This window comes from Camelus dromedarius, chromosome 18, assembly GCF_036321535.1.
Source record: "Camelus dromedarius isolate mCamDro1 chromosome 18, mCamDro1.pat, whole genome shotgun sequence".
NCBI classification, from domain to species: Eukaryota; Metazoa; Chordata; class Mammalia; order Artiodactyla; family Camelidae; genus Camelus; species Camelus dromedarius.
Genome location: NC_087453.1, coordinates 25,274,329 through 25,298,516, shown reverse-complemented (window position 1 = coordinate 25,298,516; position 24,188 = coordinate 25,274,329). Strand labels below are relative to the sequence as shown.

The window sequence follows — 24,188 nt, the reverse complement described above, 5'->3', positions numbered from 1 at the left end:
TAAGTCAGTGACATCTGGAGGCTGGAGACCTTTTAGGGACTGATGACCGGAAAGGCTGTTGTGGCCACGCAGTGGACTCAAAGTCTCCGAGAGCAGCCTCAGGCCCTTCAGGCCGACCATTTAGATGGGGACAGGAAATGCTGAGGTGTGGGTGCCAGGAAAGGCTCAGAGCCACGCCTGAGAACAGCTAGTGACAGCTCTTGCTCCAGCGGAGGTTAAAGGTGCGTCCAGAGGTGCTTTGGTGTATTTCTTACTTTAGAGCCGACTTAGGGCTCCTTCATCCCCATCTCTAGCCCCAGTTTGTCCCTGGCCGCTTGGGCCGGAGTAACCACTTCTCACTCCCATAGGGCATGCACCCTGCTATCTCCTGTTCCCAGTGTCCTGACCTGTGAGCCACTGCTGGGCAGCCGGTCACAGGTGGAATGGTTTACCTGACAATACATACATGCAGCAAATATGTGTGAGGTATTTAAAAATTAATACCCATGTTCTTACCGGCAGCCAGGACAGCAGCACGTTTCAGTACTGAAGACCTCCCGCCCCTACCGCATGGGCCTGCCTCCTGGTACATCCCCGTCCTTTACCAAGAGAGAACCACAACCTGCGTTCGGGGTTTAGCCTTCCCTTGCTTTTCTTCACAATTTTGCCATATATGTGCATCCCTGAACAATTTACTATTGAGCTTTAGTTTTGCATGTTTTTGGACATTATGTAAAAGGAATGACACGGTACATGTATTGTCACATTTCACTTGCTATTGTGAGATTCTGGAGGAGAGTATAGCTGAAGTGGTAAAGCACATGCTTAGCACGCATGAGGTCCTGGGTTCAATCCCCAGTACCTCCTCTAAAAATAAACAAACCTAATTACACCCCCATCCCCCCCCCACAAAAAGTTACTGAGAGATTCTTTCACGTGGGTTCGTAACTGTAATGTAGTTCATTCATCTTCGCTGCTAGCTAATAAAATTTTAAGAGTAACAAGACAAAGATCACTCTGAAAGCTTCCGGAGAGAATGAGCAAAAGCAAAGCCCTTTCGAGCTGAGATTCCCACAGACTCCAGATTCCCCAGCAACAACCCTCGTTGGTGAAGTTACATTCTTAAGAACCAAAGGAAAAGAACTTTGAAGTTAGAATTTTAGGTCTAGCCACTCAAAAGCCGCCACTCAAATACTTTGGATGAAGTGTTTAAACATGAGGAAAAACAAAGCAAGAAAGCGCTGTAGGAGGTTACGGAGAGAAAGTGAGCAATAAGTATCTGGGTAAACTTGGTGTCTTGGTCTGTCCTGGTTGCTCTCAGAGAAAACCGCAGACTGAGTGGCTTAGGAACAACAAACATTCCTCACAGTTTCGGAGGCTGGAAATCAAGGCGGAGTAGATTTGGTATCTGGCGAGGCCCTGCTTCCTGGTTCAGAGACAGCCATCTTGCTGTGTCTCCACATGGGGGAAGGGGCAAAAGGTCGAGCCCTTTGAGGCCTCTGAGGGCACGAATCCAGTTCACCAGAGCATCAACCTCATGACTGAATCACCTCCCAAAGGCTCTACCTCTTAATACCAACACACTAGGGAGTAGGCTTCAATGTGTGAATTTGCAGGGAGGGGGCACAAATAGTCCGTAGCACCTGGTTATTAAAAAGTAGCAAAGGCCAATTTGCAGCAACATGGATGGATCTGGAGATCGTCACTCTAAGTGACGTTAGCCAGAAAGAGAAAGAAAAATACCATATAATATCACTCATATGTGGAATCTAAAGAAAGAAAAAAAAGAGGACACTGATGAGCTCATCTACAAAGTAGAAACAGACTCATAGTAAACAATATTATGGTTACCAGGAGGAAGGGGGTGGGAAGGGATGGATACATTTGGGCGTTTGAGATTTGCAAATGTTGGCCACTATTTATAAAAATAGATTTTAAAAAATGTCTTCTGTATGACACAGAGAACTATATTCAATATCATACAATAGCCTTTAATGAAAAAGAATATGAAATGAATGTATGTACGTATATGCATGACTGGGCCATTGTGCTGTACACCAGAAATTGACACATTGTAACTGACTATACTTCAATTTTTAAAAAAAGTAGTGAAGGCCAAAGGAAAGGAAAAATATCCCTAATGAGGTCAAGTCATAATTCCAAGCCATCTTAACTTGGTGATAGGGGAAGGAGCAGTACCAGGTTCAAAAGTGTGGCTGTGATTGTTGAAGGCTACAACACCTGATGTTCAGAAGTTGATAGCATCTTAGAAGTTTTATGAAAGTTTCTAAGCACTTTGACAGTTGTTTTAGTTGAATCTAAAATACTAAGTATCTGGCTTGTATTTTGCATGTCTTTAATTCTAGAATCCTATGGCAAAAAAAAAAAAAAAAAAGATTGTAAAGGATAGGGAGGTTCAACTTACAAAGAAGAGTCAATTTTAAGCACGTACCAAATCAGATAGCTTCAAAACTCATGCAGTATAAATGAGAGAACTACAGGAAGAAATTGGTAAGTCCACCTGGCAGTGGGAGATTCCAACCCTTCCCTTTTGGTAAGTCAGGCAGACAAAAACTAAGCGAGGCCAAATGCAGAGTTTATCTCCTCCTTTCAGCTCTCTAAACCTGAGACACAACTGTCCTCTTAGGTGGCGGCATGGAGCACCTTGAACTTGTGAGAGCTGATGTCTTCAAGGGTCCATATCAGGGTGTGTGGTTGGAGAAGGGAGAATAGACCACCCACAAGGTCGCAGGTTATGGCCACAAGCAAATACGTCACAAAGCCCTCTGGCAGGCTTTGATAAGCTGATGACTGTCTGTTCTAAACCTTTCTCCAGACCTTGTCTCTACGTTCAAGTCCCTAAAGCCAACTGCTTACTTGACCCCACCATGGGATGCCTCTCAAACTGGAGACAGCACCTTCCTTCTCCTCCAGCTGTACTGCACTCCCTCGTGATTCCTCCTAATCTGTCATCTCCTGTATGCGATCTCTCATCAAACCCCATGGGTCCTGCCTTGCAACTGTCTCCTGAATCCATCCCCTTCTCTGCACATCCACGGTTACCTCTGGTCACACAGATTAGTGTAACATTGAAAAGCAGTTTATCACTTTTCTCAATTATTCACCCACCCGGAGTCTGCACACTTTGATATGCAGCTCTGGTTCCTCCTACCAGAGATGGAGTGGACTTCCCATGCCTTGGCTTTGGACTTGGCCATGTGACTTACTCTGGCTAGTGGAATGCTGAACTTTCAAAGACTTGAAATGCACTTGTGTAGTGAGGCTTGCTCTCCCTCGTTACCCCACGGGTCTCTGGAAGATGAGAGAATATAGAACATAGTGTCAGTCCCGCCACGTGAAGCAGCGCTGTCGCAACTGCTCCACAAGTGGTAAGTGCAATGCTGTGACTAGCGCACCAGCTTCTGCAGGTCACCCACAGATTGTGAAAGACAAATACAGCTTCCGGTTTGTCCTCACAGGTTCCGGTCTATCCTTTTGGGCTCTCATTGGTCCTTCCTGCCCCCACGTTGTGTCCAGCCTTTCAGCCTGCATGGGCTGACCCAGGTTTACCACTGAGCATGGAGACACAGCCTTTTGTCGATTTCTTCATTTCCTCTGCTTTGTGGTTCCTGGTTTGCACTTTTTTCTGATCTCCCAATGGTCTTCTTACAGATGGTACCTTACCAGCTTCTCCCATAAGGATGTAAGGTCTAATCTCTAAAATAATCCATTATTTAAGAGCATCTCACTGCAATACAAATGAAACCCCAAACTCTTCACTGTGGCCTACAATGTAAGAACGCATGACCTGGCCTCTCCCGCCTCATCTTGGGGATGGTGCCCATCTCCCTGCACCTTCCGCCCTGCTTGCCCAGGGCACTATTTTCACCATTCACTCAGAAGGAGAGCCAACTGGCTGGATGTTGGAAATAACATTCTCTGTCCAGTCATTTAGCTCCTTCAAGACCCTCCGCCCACCCCATCCCTGATGGCTGGGGTCTGGGGAGGAAGAGGTTAAGGTTGTTGGAAGCCCAGGCCTATTCTCCATCAGGGCCGCAGCAGGAAGGCATGGGGTTGCTTGCTGGGTCAGGAAGTCTCCTAGCAAAGCAATTAGGTAGAGCATGGCAGAGGACGTGCTGAACTTTCGTCTCTGTGTCCCTGTGTGTGGAGGAGGGTGGGGTGGGCCGGGGCCAGGAAGGAGGGGCAGTCCAGGCCTCAAAGTGGGGAAAGCCCTGAAGGCTGGCTTTCGACTGCAGAGATCTGGCCAGCTCTGGGCAGAGGGACAGCATCTCACACAGGCCAATGGCTGGGCTGTCCTCCCCTCCCCTCCTTGGCTCTTTCCAGAGGTATCTTGGCCCAGGCACTCTGTCTGTCCTCCAAGAAACCTCCCCTAACAGGCTCCTTTTAGTCAGTCTGCATCTCCGTGAGAGAGATGGCGTTGGCTCACCCCCTGGCCCTGCGTGTAGGTAAAGGGGAGCTGTATTCCAGAAACACCACAGGAACCAGGGCCGTCGACTCATCTCAAATTTTGTTTCTTGGCTGCACTAGTGGAACATAAAATATCTCTCACCCCTCACCTTCTGTTCCAGCCACCCTGGGCCACCCACCGTTCCTCTGACCCGCCCAGGTTTTTCATGGCTTTGAACTTTCTGTGGTTCTGCCTGGGATGTCCTTCTTGACCTAAGGATCTCCTGTTCTACTCCCCCTTTAAGACTTGACCCACATGTCACTTCCCTCCTGAGATCTCCCCTCATACCTAGTCCTGCCTTCCTAGGTGCCAAGAGACTGTTGAAGCAGAGGGTCTCCACCATTAGCAGACAGAGCACCTGCCATATTGTTAAATCTGAACTTTGCCTGAGGCCTGGTTCTGTATTTATAGCCAAATCCTAGGTGATGTCTGCGTTGCTGAACTATGGACCACACTTGGAGCAGCAAAAATTGAAAGCATTTATCTCATTCTCTCACCTGGATTTTTAGTCAAATGCTCTGATGTAAGATAAATGAAACTTTTTTTTTAGTACAACTTAATCTCTACTTTGAACCCCTATTTGGTTAGTAACAGAAAACATGTTGGTTAATTTCTGATAAACTTGGTTATTTCAGGTTAACTTCAGCTAATTCTGAAAATTTCCTTTCTGCCTGCCCCATCCGCACCTACTCCCTAAAGTCTCATCTCAATTTTGCTGGTGGTAAAGATGGTGGGTTTATGGAATACCCTGGCAACGGGGGCTTGTGAAGAGACATCTGGGCTTAACTGGGTGTCCTGCTGGTTCTGGGTACAGCATCCTCCTACTCTGGCTCCCCCTGTGAGATTTCCTAGGTGCACATCCCAGCTCTGGTACCTGCTGGCTACAAAAGTTACACAGGCATTCTGTGCTCAGTTTCCTCACCTATTAAAATGAAGAGAAACATAGCACCTCCCCCCAAGGGTTATATGATAAGTAAGTGAGTTAATGCTTGTGATCTGGCAAATAATGTAATCAGATTCATTGTTTTCACTCATCAGATAGTGTTGAGTGCTCACAGTGTGGCAAACGGAAAAGATGAACCGGTAATAAGACACCATCTCGGTTCTTGGGCTGGTTGACCTGAAGAAGTGCTCATTTTAGATGCATTTTGAAACAGTGAGAGCACTGAGGAAGTGATGGGCTGAGGGGGCCCCTCATGGAGCCTGGCCATGAATCTGGGCTGCCAGAGGTGCAAGGGCCAACAGGTGGGAGATGAACAGATGATATGACCACTCAGTAAAGACTCTAAACACTTTCCCCTTTTGCCCACTCCTCCCCTTTCTGAGAACATTGACTCATCTCACATCCAGCCGCCACCCCCTCAACCCCCACCCCCATCCTGACTACAGCTGATGGCACCCAGAGATTGAGTGTGTTGACAGTGGGTGCAGGATCTAAGGGTGTGTGGACTTTGGAATAAAGGCTGCCATCTGGGCAGAGGTTAGAGCATATATGTAGAAAGGTGGCAATATATGAAACAAGGAGGGATGGAGGGAGTGAGGAAAGAGAGAGAGAGAGAGAGAATGAAGCCTGTAGGTTGCAACCTAGTTCATCTTGGACCTGGCTCATTTCCTTCCCATGAGTTCATCAAGAAACTCTTGGTTCTTTAAAATCAATCTCTCTTTACCTAAGCTGGCTCATATGGCTTCTGTTTCTTGCAACCAAATGGTGTGGCAAGTTGATTTCTCTCTCTCAATTTCTGAGCCGACCAAATGACAAGATTAAACTAGATGCTGCCTAGCTTTTTAGGGTTTTGGCTTCATAATTCTTATTTTTCTTAATCTCTCACCATGCTTAGCATGGCCCCCTGGAGACCACAGATGTCTAGTAAACATCTATCGATACAATTTTGAAAATGTCTCAGTTTGTCTTATGGCAGGGTAACATTTTCACACCAAGTAATTGGTATCCAATTCATCCAGAAATGAAAGGGGAGATTTGATGGGATGTAACCTTGTAAGAAGAACCCCTACTGCTTCCTCTCTTCTCCCAGAATCCACTGGGGGCTGAGGAGTGGGCATCTAGCCTCCCAGCTACTCTGTGTCTCCTGCATCTCCTGCTTCTCCTCAGGCATAAAGTAGGACTCGGATCTACTCTTGATGACTCTTGACATGTTATAGGGGGACATAAAAGAATCCGGAAAATCATTTTCTCTGACCGTGCTTGACATTTCTGTCATTGTTTTGCTTTGAGACTCCAAGCTCATCAGTGACCTCCTTGCTCTTTAAACTTGTGCTGTCCCATATGATAGCTACTACCTCCATGTTGTTATTATGCACTTGAAATGTGACTACTGGAACTGAATATTGAGTTTATGTAACCTTAATTAATTAAACCTTAAATTAAAAATTGATACTGAGTTCAGTTATTGGGAAACTTTTAAGCATGTTGGAATACTGTAGGTAAGTGAGTATACTTTTTCAAGTGAAAATTTTATAAAGCCTAAATACAGATCAAGTATTTTTGATGAAAATTGAATGTCCACATTGAGATGTGCTGAAGTGTACATGCATCCCTGATTTCAGCCTTAGCACAAAACTAGAATGTAAAATATCTCATGAATAATTTCTTTATATTGTTTACACATTGAAATGGTAATATTTTGGTTATACTGGGTTAAATGCAATATATTATTAAAACTAGTTTCACTTATTTCTTTTTACTATTTTAATGGAGCTAGAAAGTTTTAAATTGCACCTGTGACATGCATTGTATTTCTACTGGAGGATGATTTTAGAAATACTTTTCTGCTGCTCCCTTGGGGCCATGTCCCTCCTGGCCTCCTGGTCCAGTCCCTGGGGATGGAAGTCTGCAAGAAAACATGGCTTAAGGGTGGGCTTTAATATATCAGTTTACTATTTGCAAAATATTAGCCCTTTTACAGAAGTCTTGTCCCTACATTGCCTTGAAGGATAAAGGCCTATTCCTTTCTCTCTTGTGCTTTCTGTACAGGGAAATTGATGAAAAGAAAGATGTTTTCTGGTGTCTTGAACTAATCAATCAACGTATTCACCAAGACAGAGAATGTAAGTGGAGAGGAATGGATTATTTTAAAGAAGTCAAGGTTCCTGGCAATTTGGACAATGTAAGCTTACCTCTGGCTCCAGCTGATTGGTCATAGGATGGTCACCTGACCCAAGCTGGGCCAATGAGCTGCTCTCATGGGAGACTAGAGAAGAGACTAAGGGATTCTAGTTGGACACGGCTGCTTTCTTCAGCAGGGAGTTCTAAGCCCCAGTGATGGAAGCGATGGCTACCCTTTGTCATGTGTTTAGGGGGCAGAGGACAGTCTCTGATAAAAGAGAAGAGCTGACTCCTCAGAGACTTTCTGGGTTAATACAAGCCCTCCAGTTTCTGGATTTGCCTCTTACAGAACTCTCCCTGTAGTTCTGACCCTGAGGTTATAGGGAAATCCCCATGTCCTCATAATACATTCCCCTGAGAGTGTTCTTATTACCTGCAAAGTGAAGAAGCTTAACTAGTACAGAGTAGTAACTCCAAAGTTTAGAGTGGGAGAGGGGGAATTAAAGATTGAGCTTTGTGTTTATAGCTAGAGGGGAAAGAACCAGAAGATATACATATATATATATTCTTTTTTCCCCCCTATACCTATAGAAAAAGCTGATCAGAGGTCTCCTTGTTCCAGGGTAGAAGACACGGTTTTCAGCACCACTCTTCAGCTGCGTTTTGGTTTCCAAAGAGTTTGGTGGCCAGCCTGGGAAGCAGATCACCATTTGTAACATTGTTTCTAAGGGAGACACATTCCAAGATCCAAACAATGAATTTATAAAGACTGTTTGGCTTTCAGGAGGGATGAGCTGACCCAGCTGTACCCAGAGGTTTGTCTACCCATTAACCATTAGTCTCCCTTCCAGCCAAAAGGTGTGGGGACTGAGTCTGCAGGGCTGGAGTATGTGTGTGTGTGTTGGTTGGGGGCAGCGGGGCGGGTAGGGTAAGAATTCTGATAAGAGAGAGGCAACAGATAAGGTGCCCTGAATCTGGGGTGCTCCAGGGCTTCCTGTGCTCTGAGAGCCCCTGGAGATCCAGGGATGGCTAAGGAGGGAGGTGAGAAGTGGACAAAGAAACTTGGCCTCCTTCACATTGCTGTCGTCTACCAGCCGCATAAGTCCAAGGGGCCTTGATCAGCTCAAACCCTTTTTGGAGTAAGCAGCAGGTGTTAGGGGGAAAAAAATCCCACATCCTCCGCCTGGGGAATCCAAGGCGCTTGAAGTGGGCTCCGCGGGACAGCGTGACTGTTCTCTTGGGAGTGGCTGTCACAGCACGGAGCGAGCCGAGGGGCCCGGGCCAAGACTTCATCCTTTTTGGAGGCAGCCGCGGAGAATGGGGTGAGGGGAGCCAGCTCATCCTCCCCACCCCACCCCACCCCCTTCTACCCACCCACCCCAGGCCGGAAGAGGCGCTGGCAGTCTGAGCCCCGAGTCGCAGGCGGGGAAGGAGGGGACGCGCAGCCACAGCTTTGTCTGGGAGGGAGGGGAGAAGCCCCGCCCACTCCGGAGGGAGGGCGGGAGAGGAGGGGGTAAGAAGAAAGGCTAAGAGAGGTGTGGGGGAGAGATGGAGAGCTAGAGAAAGAGGGGGAGGGCAGACGGTCAGACCGGATAGGGGCAGATAAAGGCAGAGCGGCGGGAAAGAGGGCGGGAGGGGCGGAGGGGGAGCGGGGGGCGGGAGGGGGAGCGGGGAGCGGGGGGCGGGAGGGGGCGGGGCGCCCGACCCTCAGTGGCGCGGCTGCCGCCCGCCCAGCCCTGCTGGAAGTGAGCCGGGCCCGCCGACCGCTGACTGAGGCGCGGACTGGAGCACCCCTGGCCGCAGCACCCCCACTTTCCAACTCCACAGTCCCCGCAGCGCGCTCGAAATGCAGCCGGCTCGGGACGCAGGCAAGGCTCGGGCGCGGGGCGCGGGGAGCGAGGCTCAGGGCGCGAGTTGCGGGGCGCGAGGTGTGGTGCACTGGGCGGTCCTCTCTCCCCTGTCCCCCTCTCGCCTCGCCGAAAGTTTTCCCGCAGAGTGCCCTGCCCCGTCCAGGTCAGCCCCCCAGTCCTCGTCTGCCCCTGTTCTCCTCCCTCCTTCCCCAGATGCCGGGGGTCCCCGCGCGTGCGGACTCCCCAGAGGCCGAGTAGGCACGGAGCCCCAGCCCTCCTGCCTTCCGCCGGAGAAAGTTGTGGCTCCAGGCTCGTCCTCCCTCTCCGACCCCTGGGGGTCCTTCCTAATCTCTGCGCCACGAGCAACGGCGGGAAGGCGCCTCCATCCCATCCCCGGGACTTCCTGGCAAGAAGGCGTTGGGCGGCAGGTGCCAGGATGGCAGGCCCCGACAGCCCTGGGGAGTGTCCGACCCCAGTCCGGTCCCCTTCTTCCTTGCCCAACGGACGGTTCTCAGGAGGCCGGTTCCAGCCTCCCGGGCGGGCCGGCGGCGCGCCCGAGCCTCCCTCTGCCATCACAGGGGTGCTGGATGCGCGAGGGCCCTTGGTCCTGGTGGCACTTCCCCTTTGCTGTCTCCCTGCCCGCCTCCGCTGCTGGTGCCGGAGGTCGTTGCGAACTGCGTCTGCTTTCAACAGAGGGGCAACTGCCTGGAGCCAACGGCGGCCACTTCTGCATTTCGAACGCCTGCATTGCACTCAGCTCCTAACCTGGGAGAGCCCTGGGGACAGCAGAGAGGCTTAGTGGCCAGACAGGGAGACAGAGGATTCCATCTTACCCTGGGGCGCTTTGTGGGTCCTGGATTGTCCACAGCTCCTTCCTCAGCCCCTCAGTGACAGGAGGCTTCTGAACGCTGCTATGCACTTTATTCCCAGGTGTGCAGTCTGGGTCCCCAGAACTTGTTCTTCTAGAGAACAGAGGCCATGTCTAGAGCTGGCCAGGTTTATAGTATAGTATACATCACTTTACATGTGATGAGTGAATGTATAAACCAGTGACAACAGTTCCTGTCACAGTTGATCTGGTACAATGGGAGGAAAGAATTAGAAACAATGATTCTTTTAAACAGCTGTAAGGCAGAGCCAGGAGCCTTCTTTCCAGAGCATCTGGTGGAGGAATCTGGGGTTGGATTTATTTTACTTACCAATCCACAGTTACTCACTGGCACCTTTTTCTGCAGGTCGTCTGAAAAATTAAAGAAACTTCTCATGGCTAAGGTATATTGGGTTGTTTGAGGAGAGGTCTTTTTCTTTTTAAACTTGTGTCCAAGTGCAGTGTCTGAAAGACCTAAGTATGGAGTTAGCCTGGGGAGGTGCCCATTTGGGATCAGAGACCCTGGAGTGGGGCCATGAGTGTGGCTACCAGCTGTGCTTTCTCCTCTGAACAGGTCTCCTCTGATGCCTGGCAGCTGCCACAGTCCACTGGGCCTCAGGGGGATAGAAGAGGGCTTCAAATGATGACTGAGCTCAGAGCAGTGGGGTCGCTTTGGAAAGACGGTAGTTCTTGTCCTGGGAGAAAAGGATGGAGGTATAGCATGCAACCTGCCCGGGCACCTGGAAGTCTGGGCTGGTTCAGTTCAGGATTCCCTGTGCTGGGAAGGCTAGAAGATGTGTCCTCCTCCTTCTTCAGAAGATGGGAAAGCAGAGGTAGAGTCCTGAGGAGACAGGATAATCTTTGAGGTGTAGCCCAGGTATATCGCATGTTCCTCCGCTCTCATTTTTATGCCTGTGAAACCTGGTTAGAGTGATGACGGGCAACTTTGCAGAGCCTGGCTGAGAGGAGGCCAGGGGATCTGGGGCCCCTAGTCACACCCTCCTCCAGAGGAAGTTAGGGGATATGCCCTCTGCCCCCAGCTGAGTGGGGCAGGGCGTGTGCAGTATCTGTCCTGCGGCCTCTCCAGTGGAGCAGCGTCCCTCCCTTCCTGAGGTTGGCCTCACTCTGCTCCTAGGGCTCCAGAGCTCACTGCTGTGCACGTCTGCTTGGCTTCTGTTTGGAGGGTTCAGATCCTCTCTCCAGTTTGTGTTCTCTTAGGAGTCGATCCAGGGCGGTAGACATCCCTACACACCTTGCTTTCTTTCCCTCCATTTTCCTCCTCGCTCTTGGATGTGCTGGCCTACCTGGGACCGCTCAATCGCCGGGTTTTGCTTTGACTTTTGGGTCTATTCCCTGGTGCCCTGGAGCCAAGCTTCGTATCTGCCCTCTGTATGTGAGCTGCTTAAGAATGGCCAAGAGAGTTGGTTGGAGAGGTGCCCAGGACCACGTATTCTGGCACCAATGCTGGAGTGCCAAGGGCTTGCTAGAAAGGGGTCCTGTCACCAAAGCACAAAAGGACCTTGGGCTAATTCCTTCCTTCAGTCCTCTCTAGGATACTTTGGCAGGAAGTGTCCTCAGTGGGAGGTGGGGTGTGGAGGTGGAGCTAGAAAGTCAGAGAATCCCTCCGAGAGGCTGTGAAGAGTGCTGGGAGGGGTGAGGAGGCGCACTCTTCACAATACGGTCCACTTATTTACCCCAATGACACACTGTCCTATTTAAACACCTCCCTGCCTCTCCAGAAGAGTTTTAAATAAGCCCTTAAGGCTACCACAGGCCCGTGATTGCTGGTTTTATTTACTTGGCTGCTTGTGGGTTCCCATGGGGGACGTGGTGGGGGAAGGTATGGGACAGGGGCAGGAGGGGAAGCAGGACACAGTAAACAGGAACATCCTCCAGATCTGGTTGGCTGGGTGGCCAGGGGGTCATCTTTGATCACGCCTGGGATGGTAGACTCTGGAGCCGGTAATCACAGGTTGATGCACTGCTTGGGGATGACAGCTTGGGGCTGCGGAACTCTTGCCCAAGGCAGCTGTGACCAAGCTGGAGAAGGCAGCCTCTCACGGAAGAAGGGGACAGGGAAGGGCATTTGGTTAATTCCTGTGGGATGAGCAAAGTGACTTAGAATGGCTTTTCCTAATTCCTTCAATTGATTAAAAATTAGCAAAAAGATACCTTATATTTTCCTTGGACATGTCAACCCAAAATGATTTGGCGAAGTAGGTTTCCTCTTGCCTGCCTAGCACTTTACCCATAGTGTTTGTTTGATTAACTGCTCCTTTCTATAAGAGTGATGAAAAAAGTGTTGGATTTGGAGTTTGAATGTCATTCTATCATTTTCTAGCGGCATGATATTGGGCAATGTAATAGGTGCCAACAGCATCCTTCCCATGTTCCATTGACCTCAACCAATGAATGATGGGAGAAAGTGTACAAATACTCCAGCACTCTCACCTCTCCGGTGGAGTAACTCTGGGGCATGTTCTGTGTTGTTTTTCAGAGTTACCTAGTAGGACCAAATCTCAGTTGCTCACAGTGGTTACTGGCTCCCTTCATTGGCTACCTTCCCTTCCCACTCCCCTTCCACTTGCACTTGACTTCTTGTCTTACAGTTTCTGGGGGAAACCAACCTAATTCTTTAGTCTGTGGATTAAAAAGTCAGTTAAAAAATCTCTGAATCTTAGTTTCCCCAACTGCACAATGGAAATGATTACTATCTTACTGTGGTATGTGCTCCGACAGGGGCTGGCACACAGCAACCATTCAGGCGAACATTTGCTGGCTCACTGATGAGCACAGGTGGGGCGATGATGGACCGGGGGTGGGTACTGTGGTGGACTATGGAGAATTACCATGCTTTGGAATGAGGTTGTCTTTAGGTTAGGTGAGGAAACTGAGATCACTTGTTCATGGTTTTCACATCTAGGTTGTGACCAGTGTTGTGCTGATGAGTATTTAACAACTGGCTGTCCAGGGAGAACCCTTGCTTTTGTGGTGTTGGCTGATTTCTGTAGTGTATATGTTCTCACCAAGGCTGATTTCAAGCGACTAACATGATGTCACTGAACACTGAGTTGGGAAGAAGTGTGCACCATCGGCCCTTGAGAGCCAGTGGGAGCCAGCTCCAGCACACACGTGGCTGTGACTGAGCTGGGATGTGACTAGTGGTCTTAATTTCTAATTTTGTACACAGGATGAGGAGGGTAAGGATTGCACTAGCTGCCAAAATTTGGAGTGTGTTCAACTCTGCTCTGAACTGACTGAATCACTGCGTATGAGACACTTCTGGGGTCCATTTAAAGGTCATTAAGATGTTTATGATATGAGTTTTTGTGGGCCTTGGTTTCCCCATCTCCAAGGCAAGAGACTAGGTGATTCCACGGGTCCCTTCTAGCCCTTGGTCTCTTTAGGAAGAGTCCATTGCGTTCTCCTTCTGTCCATACAAGAAATTCTTTAACTAAACCAAACCTTACACGTGTCTATGCTTAGGTTGCCCACCACGAGGCACCCAGCACTGGACCATCCTAGTTTTACTGGAGTCTTTGCTGCAGGCACAAGGATTTTCAGTAGAATTATCCCAGTAAAATCCTGCCTTCCTTGTGTACACAGTTTCACTTAATGACATAGGCCTGTTGTGTCCCTAGAGGAGGCCTGGGGAGTGGGGAAGGAGGATCTGGTTTTGCATGGAAAGGCTACTCCCTACTTTTCTGAACCACTCTGCAATGTGGTAGACACCCAAGTGGAATCCAAGAAAAATCCATGTGGAGAAAGAGATGTCGTTATGACAGAATTCAACATTCCTGGTTCGGTTTACTCAGACCGCTCTGTTGACAATCCTTCTGAGGGAGTCCCTGACTGAGCAATTCGACCCATAGGAATTTTTATCCTAAGTATGTAATTGGACATGTGCAGAAAAATATGTGCATGGGGGATGTCCCATGCAGCATTATTTATAAAAATAACAACCAAAAATGGAGACTAAGTGTCCAACGATACTCAACTTGTTAATCATAGTATATCCATACATTGAAATACCATATGCCTACAAAAAAGTAGTTTATAAATGTGTACCTGTTAATGTGGGAAAATATGATATATTTCTAAAAAAATAGCTTACCAAAAATGTGCTGTTTTTGTAAAATACATCGTATTATCCATTTATATTTGCCTCTGGAAGGATGTATGGCAAAATGTTAATAGTGATTTTTCTCTGAGTGATATAGAATTTTGGAAGGTTTTGATCTTAAATTTTTTTACATTAAAGATTTTCAATTTCTTATTATGGTAAAATATAGTCAATATAAAATTGACCCTTTTAACGATTTTTAAGTGTATGTTTCGGTGGCTGTCTTAGTCTGAGCTATCTCATTACAAATACCACAGACTTGAGTTACTTATAAACAACAGAAACCTATTTCTCACAGTTCTGGAGGCTGGAAGTCTGGGATCAGGGTGTCAGCCTGGTCAGGTCAGGGTTCTCTTCCAGATCGCAGACTTCTCATTCGTATCCTCATGTGGCAGAAGGGGCCTGGAAACACTGTGAAGTCTCTTAATCCCGTTCATGGCTCCCCGCTCATGACATAATCACCTCCCAAAGTTCCCACCTCCTAATTCCATTGTGGGATTTCAACATGTGAATTTGGTGGGGGGGACACAAACATTCAGACCATAGCGGTGGCATTAAGTGTTCACAATATTGTGTGACCATCACCGCTATTCATGTCCAGAACTTTTCCATCATCCCAGACACAGACTCTATACCCATTACTAACACTAACTCCCCATCCCGTCCCCCGACCCCAGCTCCTGGGAGCCTCTCCTGTACTTACTGTCCTCATGAACTCGCCTATTCTAGGTTCCGCAGAGAAGTGGAATTGTACAATAATTGTCCTTTTGTGGATCTTAATCTTTTTGTTTATCTATATTTTTGTAATGAAAAAGTCTGCTTTACTTGTATAATAAAAACGAAAGGAATGAGAAAGCTCTGGGAGAGAATTGTGGCATTTGGTCTCTGGGGTTTTCTTTTCTTTTTAACAACAATTATAATACAAATTTATGTTAAAAATCTTGAATTGAAAGTGAGACATTTCCTCTGTTCTTTTTTTTTTTTTCTTTTCCTTTTCCAGTTTTATTAGGTAGAAGGTCTCTGGGGTTTTCATTTCAGGCTGGGTCACAAGGTCTTGGCCACCCTTGCCACCCCTTCTGCCGTCACCTGGGGCGGGGGCAGGGTCTGACCTCCATCTCAGCCTGGCAAGACAAAGGTGGACAGCCAGTGGGCCTCGGAGCTGATCACAGGTGGGGCTTGCTGGGCCCTGGCAGCTGGGCCCCTCCTGTGGAATCATCTTACCCGGGGTTTCTGTGTGTGACGCGGGGGTTGAGAGGCTGTGCCTGGTGTTCACGGTGCCTCAAACCTAACAGCTGTCCTGCAGTCAGCGAGGTTAAAACTCAGGGTGGTTGAGACCATCTTCCTTAAAGATTGAGAATGAGAGCCTCAAGCTTTCTATTTTAAGCGTCTTTTGTGTGTTCCAGACCCTGTGGCTCAGTTCAACCGGCTAAACACCCACCGTGGCAGCTGCGGGTGTGGCTGCTGAATGCTGCATCCCCAGGCAGGTCAGCCCGATGGAGGTGGAGGGGGAACTCGAGCTGGGGTCCATGAGACCCTAAGTACTCTGGGGAGGTTGGTGGCAATCTCAGATAATCAGAGCCCTCTTCCTAAAGCTCCATTAGGACCTTACAGTTGATTATACAGGCGTCTGGGGCAAGGGTTGCTCTCTTGCATGTGCCAGAGGTCGTGTATGTGACGGGATAACGGAGGACGTGGTGGGGTGGGGGCCGCAGAGGTGGCACATGTGTGTGCGGCAGTCTGGTCTGAGGTCGGGAAGCTTCAGGACCCAGAAGCCAGGTTGCATGGCTCTATTCTGGGGTCATGGGAGTGGGGCAAGTGGCTTTGCTGTGGGACAACTTGTTCTGTGGAAATGCTTAAAGTTTTTCATTTAGCAAGCTCCCAGAAGGGCCTGTCCGGCTCTCCAAGTGAGCTGGTGGACGAGAGCAGGTCTGGGAGGGACACAAGTGCCCACTGTGCTCTTCGGAAGCTATGTTCCCTGACCCTGTCTGTTTTCTGTCTGCCCAGCAGAAGGCTTCTCTTTTAATCCCAGACCGTGGAGGGAGTGTAAAGCTTTTACAGAAATGGCTTTGGAGGCCATTTCGAGAAGTTCTGCTTTTCATGGTGATTTTTTTTTTTTTTTTAGGGTTAGCTGGTTGCAGGACAGGCAGAGGAGAGTGTGAGTGTGGTTTTGTGGAAAACTTCCCCCTCAGCCTCCTGGAAATGTTCTGGAAACCCCCGGACGAGCCATCTCTCTTGGCTCTGAGATCTGCTGTGTGAGGCTGAATTTCCCCACACACGTGGTAGCGGGTTAACGAGGTTAGAGAGGGATGGGTGTAAGGTACTCCCCAGTGGCTGCCCCAGGAGAGGGCTCAGCACACGCTGGATCCTTCCTCGCCACTTCCAAGGGCAAGGAACCTGCCCGTCTGTGCGGGGGGAGGAGGCCAGCGCTTTTGGCTTTCCAGTCCTGGCCCCAGGTGGCCCAGAGAGGAAACCTCAAGATCTCTGCACACAAAGCTCAGATGCTCAGCCTATAGCACCAAAAAAGGGAAGAGCCGCTGGGGTTCCCTTAGGAAGGGGATGTGAGGTCAGAGATGAGTCTCAGAGAAACACTCAGTAAACAGGAAGTGTGGCCAGAAAGAAACTGTGCTTGTGGGAGATGCGGGACTGCAGGCTCCTGTCTCACCTGCCCGGATAAGTCAGCGGTCCCCGCGGAGCTGGTGGCAAGTGGGGACTCAGCGCACAAGGAGTGATACAGACCTTGGGCCCTTCCTGTGGGACGGGGCTCCACTTAAATCTCATAATCATTGGGCTGGAGGAAAGCTTAATTTGCCCTTCTGGAGGTAGGACTTTAAATATCCTATAAAACAGCCCTCACTTTTGAGAAATGCAGGTCAAGGAATGCTTGGTCTTGTTTATCTTATTTGCCTCCATCAACTTCCCACTCTTTCCTCCGGCCAAGTCGGTCACACGGAATTTTGCATTTTGTTGAATTGTATCCTGTGAAGGGGTACATCTTGGCAGGGCCCCTCTGGTCCACGGTGATGGAGGTGCTGCTTTAGGGGGGCAGATGTGAGCGGGCCCTTCCCTGCAGTCATTGGCGGGTTAGCTTTTTAGGTCTTTGGTTTCTCTGAGCTTCAGTCTAGGTTCTACACACACACTCCCTCTCTCTCCACACACTCCTGCACACACACACCCTTCCTTACACACACACACTCTCCCTTACACAGCTATACCCGTACATTTACTCACATGTACACACTCATACCTACACAGTCACACACATACAGCTTTTTCTGCTGGAGTTTTTGCCTCCTTTATGCCTTTTTTTGTCCCACTCCGACTCCCTGTTTATCTGATATGAGGCTAAGAGCCTTTGGGTTTGCTTCTAAATATCTATCCAGAAGGTCAAGGGCTTGTGAATGTTGGTGGGACATCCCTGTAAACACTTAGTTGCTCATCTGGGCCTGCAAGGTGATTGTTTGGGTGAGTGAGTGTTTGTTGTGACTCTCCAGGTCACTCACCCGGCCACCTGCCCGCTAGCATGGGAGTGGGAGGCAGGTCTTCCCGTCAGGAATCCTGGAACCATTTCCTGAGATCTTCCCCAGCCACACTGGGGAGTTCAGACCTGTGTGCAGAAGGCCTGAGCAGGAAGGGCCAAGGCCCCAGTTGGCGGTGGAAGGAGCGGGGGCTTTTGCAGACCATGCTGCTGGCAGGAGGGAGCCCAGCTTGGCCATCTGCTGAATCTCAGGTCCTTATCTGACAGGTGAGCCCTACAGGGGTTTGCCTCCTGGGAAGGGAGTGGGGCTGCCTATCAGCAGGGGCCGGGTAACTGTTGTAAGTCAGACCCCCAGGCTTTTTCCAGGAGGAGGGAGACAGGTGGTTTGTGGGGCCCATGAGTGTGAAAGGTAGCTTGTTCTTTAGACACAGGGTAAGATGTGTCTGGGGGTTCGTGGTTCTGTGGCCTTGCAAGCAGCTGGGTCCCTGGACAGGATCTCCACCCCCGGCCCCTGCAGGGCCTGCTTTTCCTACAGCTTGTCTGCCAGGCCAGTCACTGGCTCACCTGTCGTCCCCACGACTGGGGTGTGCTGCGGCCGCAGCTGAAGCCAGCCTGCAGCTGCCTGTCCTGCTCGGGGCTCCTCATGTCCAGCACTTAGGGCACTGGCTTCATGTCAGCTCTGTGATCTGAGACAAGATGCCTCATCTCTGGGACCTTCTGTTTTTTCATCTTCAAAACGGTAAAAATAAAGCCTTCCCCATAGGTTCTTCTAAGAAATGAGATAAAGCTTCAGGAGTCTTGTTACCAGCAGCACCAGCAGAGCTGCTCGAGAAGTACTGAGTCAGAAACTGGGGGGTTTCCATATTCAGTGAGCCCTCTGGGGGATTCTGATGTCCACTTCCCTGCAATATGGCCAGATCAGGTGACTTTTAGCTGAAAACTCTCTCCCTTCACCTCTGAAGATGCTGGAGTAAATAAGGGTTCTGCTTTGCAGCAGACAGCCCTGGGTTGAACTCCAGCTCTGCCTCTCCCTGGCTGGGTGTCTTTGGACAAGTTACTTCACTTCTTTGTGCCTCAGTTGCTTCATCTACAAAATGGGAATATTCGAGTTTCTTTCTTCATGGGGTTGTTGTGGGGATTAAACAGCTGACAGTAAGCTCACATTTCTGCTAGCTGTCTATTCTTCACATCTGTTGTTTTATTATTAGCATAATAATAATACGGTGATTGTTCTGGTCTCTGTTTGTGGAGGAAACAGGTGACCAAGGCCTCCTTCGACTCGTCTTCTGCTAATTCACTGTAAGCGCCATCCCGCCTCAGGCAGGACAAGCCATCCTCTTCCCAGATGCCTTCGCCTCCCTATTCCCTCATGTCTAGCATCCTTCAGGGGTGGGGAGGGGCGGAGCTTTGTGTTCACAGTCCCAGTACAGCTGAGGAAGTGGAATATGTATACCCAGCACACTTGACCTTATTTCTCCCTCTGGTGCTGTTGGATGTCAGCCCTTTTCCTGAGCAAAGTGACTGCGAGAGCTGTGTGGGTGGGTCACTGGGGGCCTGGACACCTGGGGTGGAACAGGGGAGGGAGGAGGTACATGGGCTTGGCCAGTAGTGGGTCTTTTATTGAATAAAGAGTGTAGATGGTAGATAGAGTGTGCTGTTCCCTTCCTAGGCGGCCTGCGTTTTGCCCGTGTCCAGGACAGGCTCAGGTGGAATCTCTTGTAATCTCTAGATCTTGGCAGGGCCCCAGGCCGAAGCTCAAGTCTCCTTCCTTGTGTGGCACAATAGGGCTGGGGTTTCCTGTTTGCCATCGACACTTCTTCCTGCCCCCGTACCAGGGGGCTGAGGTGCAGAGGGGTGAACACTGTCTTCTCTGTCACTGCTTGGTTACAAAGCAGAGTCCCTCAGGAGACCAGATGAGGCAGTCTTCAACACTATAGTATGAAACACTTTGTCAGATAACTTTCTTCTCCAGCCCAGGGGCTCCAGACTGTCCCCAGAGGGTAGGGCAGGGTTCAGAGAAGAGGTGGGGAGAGGCCTCAAAAGGGGAAGCTGCAGGCCTGCAGCTAGCATTTCCTTTGTATCTGGGGCCCGTAGCGGGCTTCCTGGCTTCTGTGGTGCGGTGCCTCGGTTCGCTGGACGGGGGCCTCAGCTCTGTGCCTGCATTCACTAACCCTCTGGGATGCTCTACACTGTCTCCTTTTCCCTTTGAAATAGTAGTAATGTGGGGGGTGGGGAACTAAAGACTCAACTCAGTTTGCTTTTGGAAAATTCTGCTCCTTCCATTCTTGAAAGGCTGCTTTGAGATGCATTAGTGGGTGTCCTCAGTTTACACAGATCTATCCCTGCCAGATTCCATCGTGGTCCTCAGCCCTGGTTGTACACTGACATGACCTGGGGAGGCTTTAAAAATGCGCATGCCCGGATCTCCTCCCAGAGGGTCTGATGAAATTGGTCCGGAGCTGCAGCCTGGACCTCAGGAATTTTAAATCAACCCCCAACCCTGCCCCGCTCCAGAAGAGTCTGATGAGCACCCAGCATTCCAACCTCTGAGGTGTCTTGCGCGCCGAGGTCAGCTGATCCTCCTCCCCACCTTGGTTTCAGCTGAGGCCTGGCCAGGTGCACGTCCCTCTCGTTGGTCAAGGAGCGGCGCCGTGGCATGGAATAAGCCCCCCCTGCTCCCAGCCCGGGGCTCTCTCTGAGTTACACTTTCTTAGACCTGGGACTGCCCGGGTCCTATAACCAGCTCTTGCGCCCCCACCTCCACCCTACCCTGGGAGCGAAGGTGGGAATGGGGTGGGGCCTGGCTCCTGGGATGCAACCAGGGGGGCATTTTAGGAAACAAAAACCATAAAACACACAAAAGAGGGCATTTCTTCTCACTTTGGACTTTCCTGCCAGGGGCTGTCCCCCTTTCTGTTCTGTATTTGCCTGCTGGGGACTTTCCAGTTGATCAGTAAGGTGAGAGACACTTAGTCTCTAGGCTGGAACCGAAACTGCGAAGGGATCAGCCGGCCTCCTGGGGATGCTCGGAGACCAGAGTAACTGTGTCGTGTTTTCCCGGCTCCATTTTCACCAAGGGAGTGTGAGGGCACAGGGGTCTGGAGGAACCAAAAGCTAAGAACAGAGGAGATCCTACTCTCTTTGAAGAGAGCTGTGGCTGCCTTTCCCACCTCCTCAAGCTTCCTGAGGATGTAAATGCCTGCCCTCCTCACAGGAAGCCGAGCCGGTTCATTTCAAGGGCCAGGACGGCCCCTCATTTATCCTCGGGGAGGCTGGAAACACCTGTGAATGGGGGGTCTGCGAAAAAGAAAAGGAAAGGATCCTTTGTGCTACAACTCCGGGTTTCGGCTGGTCCAGAGCTGGGGCAGGTCTGTCCCCATTCGCGCAGCTCAGCCTTGCCCTGCACCTGGCGGTCCTCTGCGGCAGCTGTCTCCCCCAGCTTGCGGGCGGGTGGGAGGAGGTGACAGAGCCAGGAGCTGCTTCAAGCCCTAACGTGGGCAGGTGAGGTGGACGCTGTGGTTACCCACCCAGAGCCCCTCTATCTATTGCATGTTCTGGGCGTGGACTGCCGACAGGTCCTAGCTGCACTCACTGCCTCCTCCCAGGGGTGGCTCTCAGCCAGTGACTGACTAGCACAGGGCACAAGGGCCTGGCCTGCCTGTGTCAGGCGGGGACAATTCTGCGGGGTTATGCACACCCTAGAGCTCCCATGGGATCAGCCTGTCACGGGCTGCAGCCGAACCTGTGTTACTGCCTCCTTCCCCGGCCCAGTCCTGCTTCCCTTACTCACTTCCAGTTTCTCCTGAAAACACTTCCTCAGGGACTTGTGCGCACAAGAATCCTTGTTTTGACCTCTGCCTCTAGGAATTCCCTGAACTGAGACAGGAGATTAGCTTTCCTTGGGCTGACTGTTGAATCCGCTGCCTCCCTTGAGACTGGGAACATATGCAGGAGAGAGGCCCAGTCTGGGAGCTGGGGGGCCAGAGAGGGGCAGCTCCAGGTCCAGGAGGGGCACAAAGCACCAAATGGATGTTTTCGGTGTGGTGGGTGATAAGTGCTGTGATGGAGGATAGGCTGAGTTGTGGGCGCCTGTCCCCCAGCCCTGTGCTGGGACAGAGGTAGAGCTAAGCTTTGGATCAGGGTCTAGGAACATGTGAGTTTGCTTGGGTCTGAGAAGGAGCATGGACACACCCAGAGAGCAGGAAAAGCGGTTCCAGAAAATCCTTTGTAACAGCGACGTCATCATCGCCCCATGGCTTAGGAACCTTCCCAAGACATTCTCTTGGATCTTAGGGAAGGTCGTACCCTCAAGTTATCTCTGGAGGAAGCAGGAAGTGATGGATGGGTTTTCACATGGGATCTACTAAGTTCCACTGGTAAGCTGCTTCCACTTCCACTGGCTTCGCCCAGGTGTTTAATAGAGCTGAGGAGAACTTGGAACATTCTGCCAGGGCATGAGGTTGGTGCCACAGGAGAGGACTGACCGGCTGGTGGCCTCATCAGGTCTGCAGTGTAACTAGGTGAGTGGGAGGCTCACATCCTGACTCGGCAAGCCCAACGGTACTCACATCTCCAGACATTTCAGCACACGTGCTTTGGTAGTTAGTAAACCTTCAGTATACGTTTTATCTTTTAAAGTTTTTCTGAGGAGAAATTGTACTGATTTAGAATTATTGAGGAGTAAATGGCCATGTTCGCAGAGGGGTTCAGCAGGTTTAAATATGTTTCAGACTTCTAAAGAGCAGCTTCACGTCAAAAATTATTTGTGTCAAAGCTGCCCTTTCTTTCCTGTCCCCATCTTTCTCCCTCCTCCGTTCATTCCCGTCCCCATCTCTCTCTCTCCTCCATTCATTCCCGTCCCCATCTTTCTCTCTCCTCCGTTCATTCCCGTCTGCATCTCTCTCTCTCCTCCGTTCCCTGAGCTGTCTCAGTTCCATGGCTGAGATGCTGGCTGATGTGGGAAGCCCCTCCTTCCTCCCTAACTTGCTTTCCCCTTTTCAAAGAGAAGGTGAAGATCAGTTCTGTATTCTCAAAGCAGTGTGGAAGTGCTGCTTGTAATGGTTCTCACCAGGCATTCTGGAGTCCAGGAGAGCTTCATAAATTCTCGATAGGAACAGAGAAGGGAGAAGAATTGCAACTAGCTAGCTGAGGAAATCCCTCTCTTCAAGACTGTGGCTATTGGCAGGCACCCTTGGAGGAAGTGTCCAGTTGAATCCACATTCCAGCCCCATCAGCCGTCTTCCTCTGACCCTTCCTTTTGTGAGGAACAATACTCTGTTTAAGGAATATTAGACTGAACTCTGAATTTCCGGCCTTTTGTTTGCTCTGCTACTGTTTTTGCTTTCAAGTGTATATAAATTTAACTGGCTTTTTTCCCCCTCTCTCCAGCTGGCTGGAGGTAGCCAGTGATTTGTGCTAATGGTTGGACAGATGCAGATGTCGTCCTTGAGACAGATGAAGGAGGGGTTGGGTCCTAAAATCAGTTACCTGTAATTTCAGTTCAACAATATGGTAGGCTATGTAAGTACTTTCCTAACATTTCTAACCCAAGAAACGTAGAAGTAAGAAAAAACATGGGGAGAAGTCAGGCTGGAGACAAAGACTCTGGGCCACATGAGTCTATTGATCAGATTTATAGCAATGACCTTGGTGAAATCACCCAATAGGTAGAGAGCTTTGGAGAATTCCCACATTTGGGCCATCAGACTACTTGATAATTTTTATCAGTTTGGTAAGTAAAAAATAGTGAGGGAGGCTGAACATCTTTTCATAGGTTTATTAACTATTTGTATTTGTTTTTCTGTGAACCATCTGTTCTTGTGCTTTGCCCAATTTTCTATTGAGTGTAGAGTTTGTTTCTTATTGAATTATTAAAGACTTTTATATATTAAGGACACTAGCCTTTCATCATATGTATTGTAAATATTTCCCCCGAATTTGTTGTTTGCCTTTTTTGACTTAGGATAATTTTTTTTTTCTAAACAGAAGCTTAAAATTTTTACTGATTGATATCTGTTTTTTTTAAATCATACCTTCTGGATTTTGGGTCTAGCAAAAGAAAGTTTTTCCTAGTTCAAATTTATATATATCCTACATTTCCTTCTAGCATTTTATTTTTTAATGTTTAATTTTAAAAATTTATTTATGATTTCTTTTGGTGGAAGGAATAGAGGAGGGATTTCCTTCCCCATTCCCTTCTTTCCAAATGCCAGTCAGTTTTCCAGCAACATTTTGTTTGATTAATCTGTCTTTTCCCTGTTATTTAGAAAGGCAGCCCACATTCTATTTTCCCAAATACATGTGGGTCTGTTTCCGTAAGCAGTATCATTTCATTGATTTGCCTGTTTTCCTCAAGTAACAA

General features: G+C 49.4%; 1 protein-coding gene and 1 long non-coding RNA gene across 4 annotated transcripts in view; one reads left to right on the top strand and one right to left on the bottom strand.

Annotated features, from left to right (window-relative positions):
- Positions 1-6,986: 6,986 nt before the first annotated feature.
- LOC135318527 (uncharacterized) lies at positions 6,987-10,374 on the bottom strand. Its single transcript, XR_010376662.1, has 3 exons — positions 10,195-10,374; positions 8,097-8,202; positions 6,987-7,296 (listed from the first exon to the last, which is right to left on the bottom strand). It is a non-coding gene; the product is annotated as an uncharacterized LOC135318527 (long non-coding RNA).
- RASSF2 (Ras association domain family member 2) overlaps positions 9,211-24,188 on the top strand; it is a 39,085-nt gene continuing 24,107 nt past the window's right edge. The window contains exon 1 of one of the 3 annotated variants that reach the window (XM_031434204.2): positions 9,211-9,379. The gene's annotated coding sequence lies outside the window, so the exon portion shown is untranslated. Of the gene's footprint in view, positions 9,380-16,963; positions 17,172-22,326; positions 22,348-24,188 lie in introns of those variants that run through there. The other 2 variants (XM_031434205.2, XM_031434206.2) reach the window with 2 other exon arrangements.